The following is a 15,480-nucleotide window of genomic DNA, read 5'->3' as shown; positions in this document are numbered from 1 at the left end:
GGTGCCACAGGGGTCGGTCCTCTCGCCCCTTCTGTTCAACGCATATGTGAAGCCACTGGGGGAGATCATCCGTGGTTTTGGGGTTGAGTATCATCTGTACGCTGATGATACCCAGCTGTACATTTCAACCCCAAACCACCCCAACGAGGCTGTCGAAGTGATGTCCCAGTGTTTGGAAGCCGTCGGGGTCTGGATGGGGGACAACAGACTCAAACTCAACCCCTCCAAGACTGAGCGGCTGTGGTTACCGGCACCTCGGTTCAGTCAGTTGACTCCATCACTGGCCATAGGGGGCGAACAATTGCCTCCTGTGGAACGGGCGCGCAATTTGGGCATCCTCCTAGATGCCCGGCTGTCGATGGATGACCATGTGGCAGCCGTGGCAAGGGGGGCGTTCCACCAGGTTCGCCTGGTGCGCCAATTGTGCCCCCTACTGGACCGGGATGCCCTATGCACGGTCACTCACGCGCTGGTGACGTCTCGCCTGGACTACTGCAATGCTCTCTACATGGGGCTTCCCTTGGGACGCGCCCGAAGACTACAGCTAGTCCAGAACGCAGCCGCGTGGGCTATCATGGGGAGTACTAGGTACTCCCACGTAACACCTCTCCTGCGCGAGCTGCACTGGCTGCCTGTGGTTTTTCGGGTGCGTTTCAAGGTTTTGATTACCATCTTCAAAGCGCTCTATGGCACAGGACCTAGCTACCTGCGGGATCGCATCCTGCCACACACATCCCTGCGACCAATCCGCTCTCACAGGGAGGGACTTCTCCTGGTGCCGTCCACCAGGCAATGCCAACGGGCGACGCCTAGGAGTAGGGCCTTCTCTGTGATGCGCCCAACCCTCTGGAATGACCTCCCCCCCGACATTAGAACCACCACCGACTTCCGCTCCTTCCGACAAAAACTGAAGACTCACCTGTTTCGATTAGCTGGCCTGGCACACTCATAATTTTTACCTCCTGGCAGATATATTTTAACTGGTATTTTAGGGGAACCATTTTTAAATTTAACTTATGGGGTATTTTTTAGGGGTTTTTTAAAATTATATTTTAAAAACTTTACTTTAATGTACAGTTCTTCTTTTAACCTCCTCCATAGCTATCTATCTATTATTTAATTATTTATGTTATGTTTTTTGTGTATTGACTGTACACCGCCCCGAGTCCCTTTTGGGAGAGGGGGCGGTCTATAAGTGTGAATAAAGTAAAGTAAGTAAGTTTATGGTCTTTTGTAGCATCCTATGGTCACATATTGCATTTTATGGTGGTTTTCCTGAAAAGTAGAAGTTAATTTGGGGTTTTGGCAAAATTGCACAATAGCGAACAATGAGTTTGCTTAATAAATCCATATTCATTTAATGATTGCCATATTAGCTTGAGGTTTGCTTAACAACTACTGAAAGATCGGGTTGATCTCATGACATTTGACCATCACAACATATGAGTGTAAATGGATAGGGTCATTATGGTCATATGTCAAAGCAGTGTCCAACTTTCAACATGTTGTCTTATTTTATATTTTAAATATTCAAAGCCATCCTGACCTTTAGTCCATTTATAATTTTTAAAAATCAATGCTTTATCCTTTTGCTGTTCATTCCCAAAAAAAGAAAAAAACAATCCTTTAACTTGCATAGAACTGTTTTCACTAAAAATGGAAGGGAATTCATCTAGTATTAAGAAAATGTGTCATTATGAAGGTTTCTAATATCTAAAAAGTAATTAACAACAGGCTAATTAGAGGTGATTAATAAAGGAAGTGTATGAACCCTGAACTGCAATTTGGGTTATGAGGATGTTCCCTTGTTTCCCAGAGAACGTTTTGCAGTCTCCTCATGAACAGTTCACTGGAGCACTTTTGGAAAATCCTAGTTCTCTCCTCATCCAAAATGGAATTGCAAAGTATCAGCTTTTCATTCCAGGTATTCATTCTGCCATGGTTGTTCGCTCTGCTGTCATTTCTTTCCTGGAAGTCCAGACAGAATGTTTCTTGTGTTTCTTCTGATATCTAACCTTATATTAAAAAAAAAATGTGTAGCCCTGTGAGCTTTAGTTTTTTTTAATGCATTTATATTTGATTCCATTCAAACATTCCATGAATCAATCCTTCCTTCCTTCCTTCCTTCCTTCCTTCCTTCCTTCCTTCCTTCCTTCCTTCCTTCCTTCCTTCCTTCCCCATCTCCCTCTCTCCCTCTAAATTGAAATTCCACAAACAAAGTTGCTGCCCCCTTACTCTCTTTTAAATAGCAAAACATGCCATTGTTGGTGATATGATTTTCTCTTTCTTAAAAAAAATCAGTGACTATAAAACAACAAACATGCTATTAAAATTTTGAACTGATCACAGTTCTTACAGTTTTTTCTGCTCCCCATCCATCCGTACCAATCTTCTCCAAATGTTCTACTGGCCACCTTATTGGCTTATTCTTTCTCTGTACAAATCTGCTGTGATCTCTGAGAAATGAATGAAAAGTTTTAAATGACGAAAGCCTTTCATTTGAGTTTGATATATTCATCATAAGTAATACTTTATTGGACAGATTTCCAGATGTGGGGTCCCCCCCCCAATTCGTGATTAGGTTTTACAATTAACAAGTTTTAACTTGCATATCGTGACTTCTTTTTTGTGTGTGTGGTCAATTTAATGTGCATGTACTTTGTCTATTACTTAATTGCTTTGATGTTAAAGTATGATGAGTGAGATAGTTATAGTTGCCAGGTTGTATCTCTTGCTGCATCTTGACTTTTTTTATTTATGTCTGTGCATCTGGCTTAGGCCAAATATATGGACAATATGTCATTCCCAAGGTAGTTTGGAAAAGATCTTCCAGATTGCTTCAACTTTTTGGTAATTTTTATCCTGTCATAGATAGTTTGCTGTCCTCCATAGTGACATATTTTCATTATGTCCTTGATCCAGGTTGACCCTGTGGGAGCCTTCTCATTCACTGTAAGGCAATCTTTCCTGGCTAACAACATTGGGGCTGTTTCCAGCAACGTTTTAAAAAAATGTGCACTCCGATCAGCACCAGATCCTCGATATACCTTTATTGTGCTTCCGATAAAAGGCTTTGCTTAATGTCTAGCATCAGATGCTGTCTTTTTCCTACAGTTTAAAAGGCTAAAACTTTTTTGAAAAAAAAAATCTGTATGGAATTTGGATACTTTTATTCATATACATGGGATGGAATAAACAGATTATATAATAATGTCTGAGAGGCAAATGTGGGACCATCATAAAATTGTGATGGTTTCTTCTTATTCCTTTCTTTTTTTCTGAATCCAAATAGCACATATAGTAAAAATTAAATTGGTCCTATATTTCTCCATGGGAGTTTACCTGTCTGACAACGTTGACTCATCCATGTAACTTGCAAGGTTTAATATAACTCTTAAGAGTAAACAGCCTCATTCTGGCTTAATGTGATGGGAAAACTCTGGAAATATCATTTTAGGTATAAAAATGACCTGTTAATGGCATTCTTGTAGAGATTACGCATTATTGTGGCTGAGACTGTTTCTTTACTTTATATGTGCAACAAGAAGTCTGTGTTTTGAAATACAGATTTTAATTCAAAAGAAATTCCATCTGGATGAGTGTTGGGGAAGTATAATTTCTCTGTCTGATGAATGTGAATAATTTCGGCCTTTTCTTAGAGCAGCGGTCACCAACTGGTGGTCTGTGGACCATTGGTGGTCCGCAGAAAAATTAGTTGCATTTTTTTATATTGCACTAAATCAGGGGTCCTCAAACTACGGCCCCTGGGTCAGATACATGTAATGGATGCTTGTATTGCTGCAGAGAGTCTCCTCCTTCGCGGTCTTTTTGTCTGGGTCGAAGGGGGGCAGAAATTCCGACTTGGGGTCTGCTTCAGCCTCCTGATCTGTAGCTTTAGTGAAGGCTGGAGGGAAGTGCTGCTGGTGGCGAAGACCTGGAGAGCCTTGTTCAAGTGGGACTGCATCATGGTCTGCAACTGGCTGACCATCTCATCCTGCTGAGCCTCCAGGCGCCGGTACCTAGCCTTGCACTCCCACAGATCTTCCCTCTGCTTGCAAAGCCTATGCTCTGAGTCCTCAGTGAGTTGCTTCTGCTGAGCCTCCTTTTCGGTTAAATCCAATTTGAACAGAGCCAGCTATTTTGCCAACTCTTTCTCATGGTGGCTTCTTAACTCCAACAACTGCTTCCTGTTGGGGCCCTAAGCAGCCGGGTGGGCAGGTGAGGAGTGGCTGGGAGGGGAGGGGTGAGTAGAGGCTAGTGAGGTGCCCCTTGACGTGAGTGACATCGTGTTGGCCACGCACACACAGCCTGTCATTAGACAGATTATATTAGTGGTCCGTGGGATTTAATTATGAATGTAGTGGTCCCTGAGATCCGAAAGGTTGGTGACCCCTGTCTTAAGAGGATTGTTGCATTGCAGAATAAGACAAGAAAAAAAGATGTGTCCATACAAAGAAACCCAATTCCAGTTTCTTTCCCACTTATTATTTGCTGATAATCTTTTAATTATTTACCTATTAAATTAGTATGCTGTCAACTCAAATCAGGCTCATGGTTACTTATACAATAACATAGGAAGCCTCCACAGTAAGACATAACAGTAAATAATAGTAGTCGCACTTTCTGAATGATAAAGCTTCACAACACTATAGCATTTCACATCTATAAAACCAACTCAATGATATCCAAAAACTAATCACTGTTATTAAAATCTATTTAAAAAACAACAACCCAGAATCTGGTCACACATAAGGTAGCTATCAAAGACCTTCTGATAAAGTCTGAATGTCTCTGAGGACATTATATAAAGGACTGCAATAAAGATAAAGAGCATGCAGAGAAGGTGAGGCAAAGGCAGGATTGAAAAGCAAGATCAGCTTCTTAAAGGAAAACAAAATGACTACCTTTTAGCTAATTTCTCTACAGAGGCCACTCTATGAAAAGTGCTGCCAAGGTTTATTGTGAAAAACAGAAACAAAAGATGTTTCATAAATGATTGAATTGCAGAGATGGATTGCCTTGTTCCTGTGCCAAGGAGAAACTATGTGGAGAGGAAAGAGACTACTGCTGTCCAAGGAGTCTTCATAGGGGAGTTGGTGATTAAAAGAACTCTGAAGGAATCTGTGGACGTTACTTAGGGCTAATAGCAGGTTTGGGGGCTACACTTTTGCATCTGTAAAGGAGAATACTTGTCGCTCAGGGCTGAAATGAGGGGTTCTTAGTGCTCTCTGAGGTTATTTTCTTGGCAGACGTTTCATTACCAAACTAGGTAACACCACTAGCGTTATCTAGTTTTGGGTAATGATGATGTTACCTAATTTGGGTAATGAAATGTCTGCAAGAAAACAACCAAGCTCAGAGAGCACCAAGAACTCTTCTTTTGTATCTACAGTATCTGAAAATGTCATTGTAAACACCCCTCCTGAGAATTTTTCTTTACCTTGTGTGTCTGCTCCATGGATTAATTCGAGGAAGTAGTTAGGAAGGTGAGGGTACTCATTCTTAGTACAGGTCTTGAGTATTAATCTATCATACTTTTCTCTTTTCAGACCTGAATTTTCATCCATGTAGTTGTGACTGTGTTTGCATGGAGTTATAATATGGTTGCCCTGCTTGCATTTAAATTGCTAATGCTATACTATAGTTAGAAACCATAGCTGAAAGTAGTTACCATATTTTTCGGAGCATAAGACAAATCCAGGTTTTGAAGAGGCAATTTTTTTAAAAAAAGTAGGTAGGTAGGTAGAGGAATAGAGAGGGAGAGAAAGAGAGAGAAATACAGTAGGTAGATAGGGAGAGAGAGAGAGTAGTTAGGTAGATAGGTAGATAAAGGGATAGAGAGATTATCCACAATTAACAATATTACTATAATTTTCTTATATCGTAATTAACTATATAACATTAACAATCTTAATACTATTCCCTTTAATCTACTAATATATCTCTTCTTTCCCTTCCTCCTCCTCTAACCATTTTCTCTTGGTGTTTCAAAGATTCCATTTCTTATTAATTTTCTTCTATTCCCTCATTCTCCTAGCTTCTTCTTCTTTTTCTTATTTTTATAATAATTGTATCTTTTCTTCAAAATCCTTTTTCTCACTTTTAATTTTATTATTCTAGTAGTTTTCCCAAGGGTTTTTCCTATTTTCTTCCCAGTATTTCCTTCTTTGCTATTTGATTGTTTCTTTTTGGGGAGACATTCCCCCTTTTCTACTTTTTTTTGTCACTGTAAATCCCAGTGAAATCATCTGCGGTTTTTTTCAGTTCCTTTTTCTTCCATATTATATTCTTGTTCTTCATTTGTGCCCTCTTTTACCCCCTTCTCTCCTATTTCCTGCTCTGTGTGCTCTATCTGGATATCTGGCTTTCTTACCAATTAAGGTTTCATGTGCATTTTTTAGCATCTCAAATAGTTCATCATACATCCAAGGCTCCATTATGCCAGTTTAACTAATTTAGCATTTTTTTTAAAATTTGGGGGTTATATCACATTTGATTAAAACTTAAAGTCCGTGCAATTCTCCACCCCCCCTTTTATTTCCAAATTCTAATGTCCAATTCTAGTATTAGTCCAGTCCAATCCAAGTTGAGAATGTATTTTCTTCCACGGCTATAGAAAGTCAAAACCAAACAATATTACAAAAGCTAGCCCTCCTTAAATGTTCTCATAGTTCCAAAGTATCTTTTCCTGTAGCCAAGGTCAAATTTCGCAGCTGCACTCTCACTTTCTTCTTTCACTAAGTGTTGTAGTATTCTCTTCTCACCAGCAGATGGCTCTCTCTCCAATCTGCAATACACTCCAACAGCTGATTGTCAAAAACTGTCAAAAATCAAATCCATAAAAAATAGGAAAAAGAAAAAAAAGGAACTTTCCCCCCTGGGTTCTTTCTTTTATTATTTTTAGTGTCTTCAATTTCATGTAAAAACAAGAATCTTCTAAGGCTTTAGTACTTTAACATCCACTGTTTCCTTCTTCCTCCATAAAATTCCCCAGATGACAATTAGCAGCTAATTCAGCTCCGGGACACTTTTTAAGTCCAAATTCAAAGTTCTTTTTATGTGTGAGTTGGCCAATCATTCCCCTGGTTCCAGCACTCCGTTCCAACACCGCTCCTGCTCAAAAAACTTAGTCCGGTTGCCCCAGCTTTATAGCGGTCATTTGAATATGGCCGCCACCCCCGCTGTCAGTTTGAAGAGCTTTTCTCTGACCTACCGAGCAACTTGTCAATTCCTCTTGGTCGTCCAAGACACTACTCCTTCTTTCCCGTCTCTATAAGACGGTTCTGGTCCAAAGACACACACACACACACACACACACCCCAACACAGCAGTTTGTCTGGTTGGATTTTTGCGGTGCTCATCGCAGCCCGGTCTTTTTCCAATCTGTCTCACCGCAACGCTTCCGGTTTCTCTTATACTCGTTTTATATCTTGTAATTGGCATAGTGGCCTGATTTTTGTATACCAGCATGCCAGTTAAATGAACTGCAAATATTGCATTATAACATTATTTTTACAGTGGCTTTGTATGATGGTTGTGGTTAGTTGCATGGAGCCACTTTGACTACTGAAAATGTAGTATAGAAATTGTACGTTCTCTACCACATTTTCTCTGCAGTTACCATTTCTATAAAGAATACCTTTCCAATCCTTACATTACCACTCACATTTTAGAACAGACATGCATATTATCTAGTGCTACAGTGAAGAATAAGGACATTATTCTGTTTCCTTTGTGTGGACTTGTCTTCTGCCTCGGAAATGATGCTCACATTTTGAGTATAGCCACATTCACACATATTTCAGATGAAATGTTTGTGTAGAGAGAGCTCTGTCTTGGTGATTCCACATGTTCTGTTTCTGAAGAAATCTTCCGGTAGTCAAGAAAGCAGTGATCTGTGAGTGCTCTAGCTGGGTCCCTGCAAATTTGGTTCTTGCTGTGAATAGAGAGAGGGATGAGGCTTGGTGTGTAGCTATCAGAAGATGAGTGGTATAGCTTGTTGCCCTGCAGATCAGGTGGGATATCCTGATAATTCACATTAGGTCCTGGCCAGATGTTCCTGTCTGTGATTTTAAACTTTTATGTGTATGTTCCAGGGCAAAATTCTGTGAGCATTAATACATACAGCTCCTTAAGGAAACAAATTCCTTAAAGACAAAATTCTATTACATTTGGGAAATACTAAGCAGCCACAAGATCCTTCAGATTTCTTCAGTTTCTCCATTAATCACCAGCAAATAAATAACCAGTCCTCATTCCCTCTCCATTAGCTAGTTTTTCTTGCATCTGAAACTCTCATGCCAAAAATGTCAAAGATGGTATGACAAAGGGTAAGTTGGGAGGCGATAACTATCCTAAGTTAGCTCTGCCATGTCAACAAATAAACAATTTAGAGATGGGCTAAATTACAAGAAGGTTTTTTCAGAGGGAAAAACAGGATGATGAATGCTGTTTTTGGTTCTGCCCTGCCAATTTTTTATATTGGTTCCTGACAGTGGCTGTTTTTTATTCACTTATTTTAATCTAGATGGTCTCAACAGTTCCATCAAATTCCTTTGGTTGGATTTCTCTGTTAATTATTAATGTTTAATGTACATTGCCAATAGCTCCTTCTTTTATATGGTTCTGTTCCTTTTAAGATGAATTGCATCTGTTAATTGTTGTATCTGAATGTTAAGAATCAACCAGATCTAATATCCAATTAAATACTTGACTCTCTGTGATAATCATAGCTAATCATGCTCATAATATTTGTTATTCTTGGACTACCTATATCTAAAGTATGTATCGCTATCTATATCTGTATTTGTATCGATGGAGTAATTGAAGCAAACAAAATGTTAAAAAGCTATGATATTTATGTAGTTAATTAATTAATTAATTAATTAATTAATTAATTAAACTTCTAGACCGCCCCCTCTCCCCGAAGGGACTCGGGGCAGTGTACAGGTACAAATTTAAAAACATACACTCGATAATATACATACTAAAATTGAATTAAATATGCCCTGTACAAATTTATAAGAATTAAAAAACGTAAACTTTAAAACCGAACCATAAAATTTAAAAATACAAACTGAGGTGGGAAAGCTGGAATTAGGCCAGGCTGGCTAGATGAAACAGGTGGGTTTTGAGTTTCTGGCGGAAGGAGCGGAGGTCCGTAGTCGTTCTAATGTCAGAGGGAAGGTCATTCCAGAGGGTCGGGCCCATCACAGAGAAGGCCCTTCCCCTGGCCGTCGCCCGCTGGCACAGCCTAGTGGACGGCACCCGGAGGAGTCCCTCTCTGTGTGAGCGAATCGGCCGGAGGGATGTATGGGGCAGGATACGATCCCGCAAATAGCTAGGTCCTGTGCCATGGAGCGCTTTGAAGATGATAATCAACACCTTGAAACGCACCCGAAAAGCCACAGGTAGCCAGTGTAGCTCGCGCAGGAGAGGTGTTACGTGGGAGTATCTAAGGACTCCCGAAACTGCCCGCGCGGCTGCATTCTGAACCAACTGCAGCCTTCGGGTGCATCTCAAGGGGAGCCCCATGTAGAGAGCGTTGCAGTAGTCTAGCCGGGACGTCACAAGCGCATGAGTGACTGTGCGAAGGGCACTCCGGTTCAATAGGGGATGCAATTGGCGCACCAGGCAAACCTGGTGAAACGCCTCCCTGGCCACGGCTGTCACATGGTCGTCCATTGACAGCCGGGTATCCAGAAGGACGCCCAAATTGCGTGCCCGATCCACGGGGGGCAGATGTTCGCCCCCAATGGCCAGTGATGGAGTAAGCTGGTTGAACCGGGGCGCCGGTAGCCACAGCCACTCAGTCTTGGACGGGTTGAGCTTGAGTCTGTTACTTCCCATCCAGATCAATTTAATTTACCAAGTACATATAAATTATATTAAAACAACCAAAATATCTTTACAATTCCCAAGGCATGTCACAACTGTTGAGTACCCCTATTGCTTAGAAATTGAAAATTGAAAAATTTGACGTGCCCTAATCCCAGTGTAAACTATTTTTTTTATGCAAGTTCTTTTTTCCCCATGCAAGTTCCTTTTTCCAAATCAGTCAAATATTTTGAAAAGTATATTCTGTGATTAAACAGTCTTTCATAACAAGCCTTGGTCCCATTTTACCACAAAGACATTGTTATGTATGCAGTGCTGTGCATATTTTTGACAAGGTGATTTCACATGTCATCATAACCAGTGCTATAGCTAAAGTCATGGCACCTTGCTTTAACTCACAGAGTTCATTGGAAAAGTAATTCAGAGTAATTCAAAGCAACGTATCTTTGAATTGTCTCTTGGTTACGATAGAAATGTCTTTAGCATCTAACCATCATTTGTCACTTAAGACAAATGTGTAAAATGTGGGATCCTGGTGAATGGTGACCTTGTTAAAATATCTTAACAAAGATTTTCACAATTCTGTTGTGCAAGATCCCCCTCCGTGCTTCAAATGATGTAGACTCTCACTGACAGATTAAGTAGGATAGTAAAGGTACAGTAAAGGAGTCCCTTTATATTTTACTCCACTAGTCATTGCCCACTATATGGAGTAGTGATTATCTCTGTTTCAAGGGCCATTGAGCCAGTGCTGTCAGAAGACGTTTCCATGGTTATGTGGCCAGCATGATGTTACAGAGTGCTGTTACCTTCCCAATGAAGTGGTACTTATTTATCTTGGTGTGCTCAGTACCTGCAACAAACTTTAGCCTTGTTCTAGATGTGGCCATCTCAAACATGGAACTTGAAGCTCTCACTCATTCTTAGCCAAGTTTTCATACCCTCCTCACCTTGTTTAATGCTGAACCATCTGAGACTGTGACTGAAAGCTAGTTGTTTGGGACAGTGCTCCACTTCATCTGTCTCTTTGATGAAGATCACTAGGATTTGATCTTTTGACTAGATCTACCTATAAAATCTAGCAATCATGATTTTGCAAAGAGGCAGAGTGAAGTAGAAACAAAATAGGAGCAGAGATACAATGACAGAACTGAGCATAAAAGCACTGAAAAGAAGTAAAATACTTTTGACACTTTCACCTATATTTCCTTGCCAACTTATCTTATTGGTCCCAGTTCTCCAAGGACTTTGAAAAGAGTGTCTAAGTTCCACCATAGTCTAGAAATCTTTGCTGCTTTCAATATCTGCTGCCCTCATGTACTGGGGTGGGGAGATATTTTAATTGCTTCTTCCAGCCTGAATCATTCTTTCCTGCTTTTTTTTATTGGAAGAAAATTTCCAAAGCGTGCCTTTGGTGGAAGAATTGTAGGACTATTACAGTAGTAATGAATAAGTCTGTTGCTTGGCGTTTCATGGTCTTCATAAATTTAAGAACCACTTGTTTGATTTATAAGGGTTTTCCCCCCAAGTCCCAGTTTTCTAGTTCTCAAGTAAGCCCTTATTTCTTCTAGTTGCCCTGTTGGAGGAATTTCAGAGGGATGTAGAGATGAAAAGAATACAACAAGTTAGGTAGTTCACAATTAGTTTGAAACTCACTCCAGCTGGTTTTCCCCTTCCACATGGAGAAAGTTTTGTTAAATTTAACTACTTTTTTTATCTCTTGGTGGTGCTATCAAGTTTACTTTGTAGTTTGAAGCAGCAAAAGGTGGATATTGCTTGTGATTTTGTTTTTGTTCAATATATTTCCATCACTTGGATTCTTTCCAAGTTGCCTGTGCTTCCCAGGCTGTGGACAGTCTCTTGGAAAAATATACCTTATTATGCCTTCCTTTGAGATTTCATTGAAGACCAGGAAATGATAGATTGCCACAGACAACTGGAGATTGTATGGGGAGATCCCCAGGATATTTACCTTCATTGTCATCCCTAAATTACCATGTAAATAAAAAAAATAAGGCTGGTACCTTTACTACTCATAATAATTTCATCAACATTTTCCTCTTGAAAGAAGTTTGAAAGCAGTTTCTTTCATCAAAATGAATAATAAAGTAGAACAGGATTTATTTTTTTTCCTGAATGGCATTACTTAGCATGGGCCATCACAACTTAAAAGTTAAGTATTCATTGCTCTAAATTTGAAACATCTTGCTTATGTTATTCACCTGTGAATGTGTGAATAGGTGGGGTGCACCTGCAAGTAGTGTAGCAATCACCTTTTTGCTTTGTGTGAAATATATGGATACCCACATTTGCCTCCAGAAACAACAGAAGAAAGGACATGTCCTGTGATTTAAGGCTATCGAGTATATTTTTAGGAGGTTCAGAGAACCAAAGAATAATTTTAAAAGGAAAAATTGTTTTTACTACATGGATACTGCCACTAGTACTTTGGTCTAGCAGTATTGTATCTAACTGAATCTTAGCCAAAACTGGGTTTAGCTATTATTAATTCTCCATCTCAGCACCATACATGGCTGTTGGTTATTTGTACAGCCATGGAGGGGAATCAATGCTGCAATATATTTTAAATCTTAGACTTGTTTTATGTGTAGCTTCATGTTGCCTCTTCCACCTTCCTGATCCCTTTCTGGTGGCCCCTCTGCTGAAGTTGTAATGTTTGAATAGTCTCCCAAGTCTAATGCTATGACATTCAAATAGCCTCATGTTTGTTGATCAACCTGGGGTGGTGTTTTATGTAAATTAACCCGTGTTCTTGGGACCTCGTCCTCATATGTTACATTTGGAATATTTCAGTATCTTTACTTAAAACAGTTCAGGAGAAAATGAGCAGGCTTTGTTTGTTTAACCCTTTAGCAACAGCCAAGTTGAAAACAAAAGCTATCGCCTCCCCCCCCCCCAATTTCACAGAGTTGCCTAGCAACCTCCCTCCCCTTTATTAGCATATAGTTTAATACCTTTTTATTACAGGACTAAGCCATGTTACACATTCTTCTCCAGCCCAGTGCATGTTTTGGCAAGCATTTGATCTGACAGAAAGTATGGGGAAGTGTGTGGGAGAATAAAAAAAGAATCCTCATATGCCAAGCAAATAGAATTGTTCATTGCTGCCTTGTAATTTCATTATTTTGATTAAAAAGAGGAAGCAAACTCCCGTAAATCTCTCCGCCAGTTGAAGTAGTTCTGCACAAAACTGAGGATGCCCCTACCACACTTCATGTCCACTGTGATTATAAATCTAGACTTTTGAGCTGCAATGTCTGAAAATGTGTTCTTGGTGGCTTTGTATAAGGAGGGGGCTGTGTTGGTTTATGGTGGCAAAAAGCTAAAAACCCAGAAATCTGGTAACCCCTTTTCTGACTAATACATTTTATTAGAATACAAGCTTTTGTGAGCTTATGCCTTTTAATAGAGCGCGTGAAATCTTATGCCTTTAATAACATTTGTTATCAGACACTTTCTGATTTCCTTCCTGATTGGCAAATGGCTCCATCGTTTGCAAAATCTTCTCTTTCACAAGATGGGTGGCAGTTACAACAGGAATGTTTTGCATTTTCATCATTGTTTTTATTTTATTCTTCATTGTTTTATTTTATTATTACTAGAATCTTACCAGGGATCTTAATATAAAAATGAAAAGGTTGTTGAAGGCAGACCAGAACCCGCTGGGCTTGGTACAAAGAGGAGGAAGACTTCAGAAGAACAACTGAGGTTGCCTCAGGCATTCCAGCTATCAGTTAGTAAGAGAAGGATGACAGAGGACAACAGCATGCATGAAGCTGCCTCAGGCTGTATCTGTACTGGCCAGTTGGTTTGAGATACACTGGAGTCTGCTTCAATCAGCTGAGGGCTGCCAAGACAGCATGGTGAGATTTGCTGCATCGGGAACAAGAATAAACGGATCCTAGTCTAGATTATACAAGCCCTGTATAATTTTTTTCTCTAGCTGCAGGCGTGCTGGAGTCCAAAGAATATTCAGTCTTATTTCTCTTTTGTGGTAGGCAGTATGAATAGTAATAAAAGTATTTGTCCCAATGCCTTGTCGCAATCTATATCTTCTCACAGTTTTTTTAGACTTGTGCCAGTGCCACTTTTGTAACAGCTCCTAGAACAGTTTGATGTTGTGTGTGAATGAATGAATGAATATGCTGATAGCCTTGGATGTACTGCATTGTCCTATTTAAACTCCAGAGACTTGTTTTTTCCCCACAGCCTCCTGAAGTGTTGTAACTTGACCCATTTTTAAAATTCATTCTAAAAGCTGTATATCCATCTGAGTTGCAGTAAGTTGCATACTATAAGCATGTAGCTCAGTGATGGCGAACCTATGGCACGCGTGCCACAGGTGGCACGCGGAGCCATTTGTCAGGACACGAGAGGCGCTGCCCTGTCAGCTGGCCAGCGCACATGCGCGTGCTGGCCCTGAGTTCATCCTTTTTTAAAGCCATTTTTCGCCCTCCCCAGGCTCCAGAGCCTTTATAGGAGCCTGGGGAGGGCGCAAAGAGCCTCCCCCGCTTCTCCCCCGGAGGCCCTCCGGAGGCTTCATGAGCTTCCCTGAAGCCTCCGGAGCGCAAAAAAACGGCCCTACAGGCAAACCAGAAGTTCGGGAACGGACTTCCGATTTGCTCGGAGGGTCATTTTGACTGCCCCGGAGGCTTCAGGGAGCTTCCCTGAAGCCTTCGGAGCGCTCAAAATGACCCTCCGAGCAAACTGGAAGTCACTTCCGGTTTGCTCGAAAGTTCGTTTTGACTGCTCCGGAGGCTTCAGGGAAGCATCCTGAAGGTCCCTGAAGCCTCCAGAGGGTTTCCGGGGGGGGGGCAGGGGAGGCTATTTTCGCCCTCCCCAGGCTCCTATAAAGCCTCTAGAGCCTGGGGAGGGCAAAAAAAGCATGCAAAAAATGGAGGGAGCGCCTATAGTGCGCGCATGCGCACTGGGGGGGTGTCGCACATTGCATTATGGGTGCGGCACGCCCACACACTACCCCCTGCGCTCTCCTCACTTATGGCATGCGAGCCAAAATAGGTTCGCCATCGCTGATGTAGCTTGATCAGTTTTACATATAAAAATCTGAGCCTGCTGGAGTAGATGAATGCCATTTATGGCTGGCAAGAATTTAATCTTAAGTGATTTAAATAATTATTGGGATTTGTTCCATATGTTGAAATGAAAAGTGCTTATAGGGAGACCCTGTAGTTGTTGCAGGTTTTTATTGTTTTATGAGTCCTTGTAAATGCTACCAGATTCCCCGTGGTGGCATGTAACTATGAAATATACCTGTTTTTCTGGTCTGGAATGCTGCATGGTGAAGAATGATATTCCTGTCAGAAGAGATTTTAGTATAAAATAGAAATTGGATCATCAGTTTCTGGCTAGGAATACAAACCAGTAAATCTGAACCTGCTGGAGCAGATGAATTCCATTAATGGCTGGCAGGAATTTGACCTTAAGTGATTAAAATAATTGTTGGAGTTAGCTATTGGGAGAATGAAATGTAGCTGGAAGTACACAGAATCTGTGCAGCCAGAGAAAGAACCACTAGGACAACACAACCTTGACTTTTAAGCAAGTGACTCTTGAGAATCGTTTGGGAAACCAAACAGGTGTTGGCAAACAAACTCGGGTTTT

At 40.8% G+C, this 15,480-nt stretch overlaps 1 protein-coding gene across 6 annotated transcripts in view; it reads left to right on the top strand.

Annotated features, from left to right (window-relative positions):
- Positions 1 to 15,480, top strand: part of DPYD (dihydropyrimidine dehydrogenase) — a 628,073-nt gene that overhangs the window by 10,879 nt on the left and 601,714 nt on the right. The window lies entirely within an intron of this gene.

This window comes from Natrix helvetica, assembly GCF_964273705.1.
Source record: "Natrix helvetica genome assembly, chromosome: 3".
In the NCBI taxonomy this organism is placed as follows: Eukaryota; Metazoa; Chordata; class Lepidosauria; order Squamata; family Natricidae; genus Natrix; species Natrix helvetica.
The sequence above is the reverse complement of the archived record's forward strand: the minus strand, read 5'-3'. Positions and strand labels throughout refer to the sequence as shown.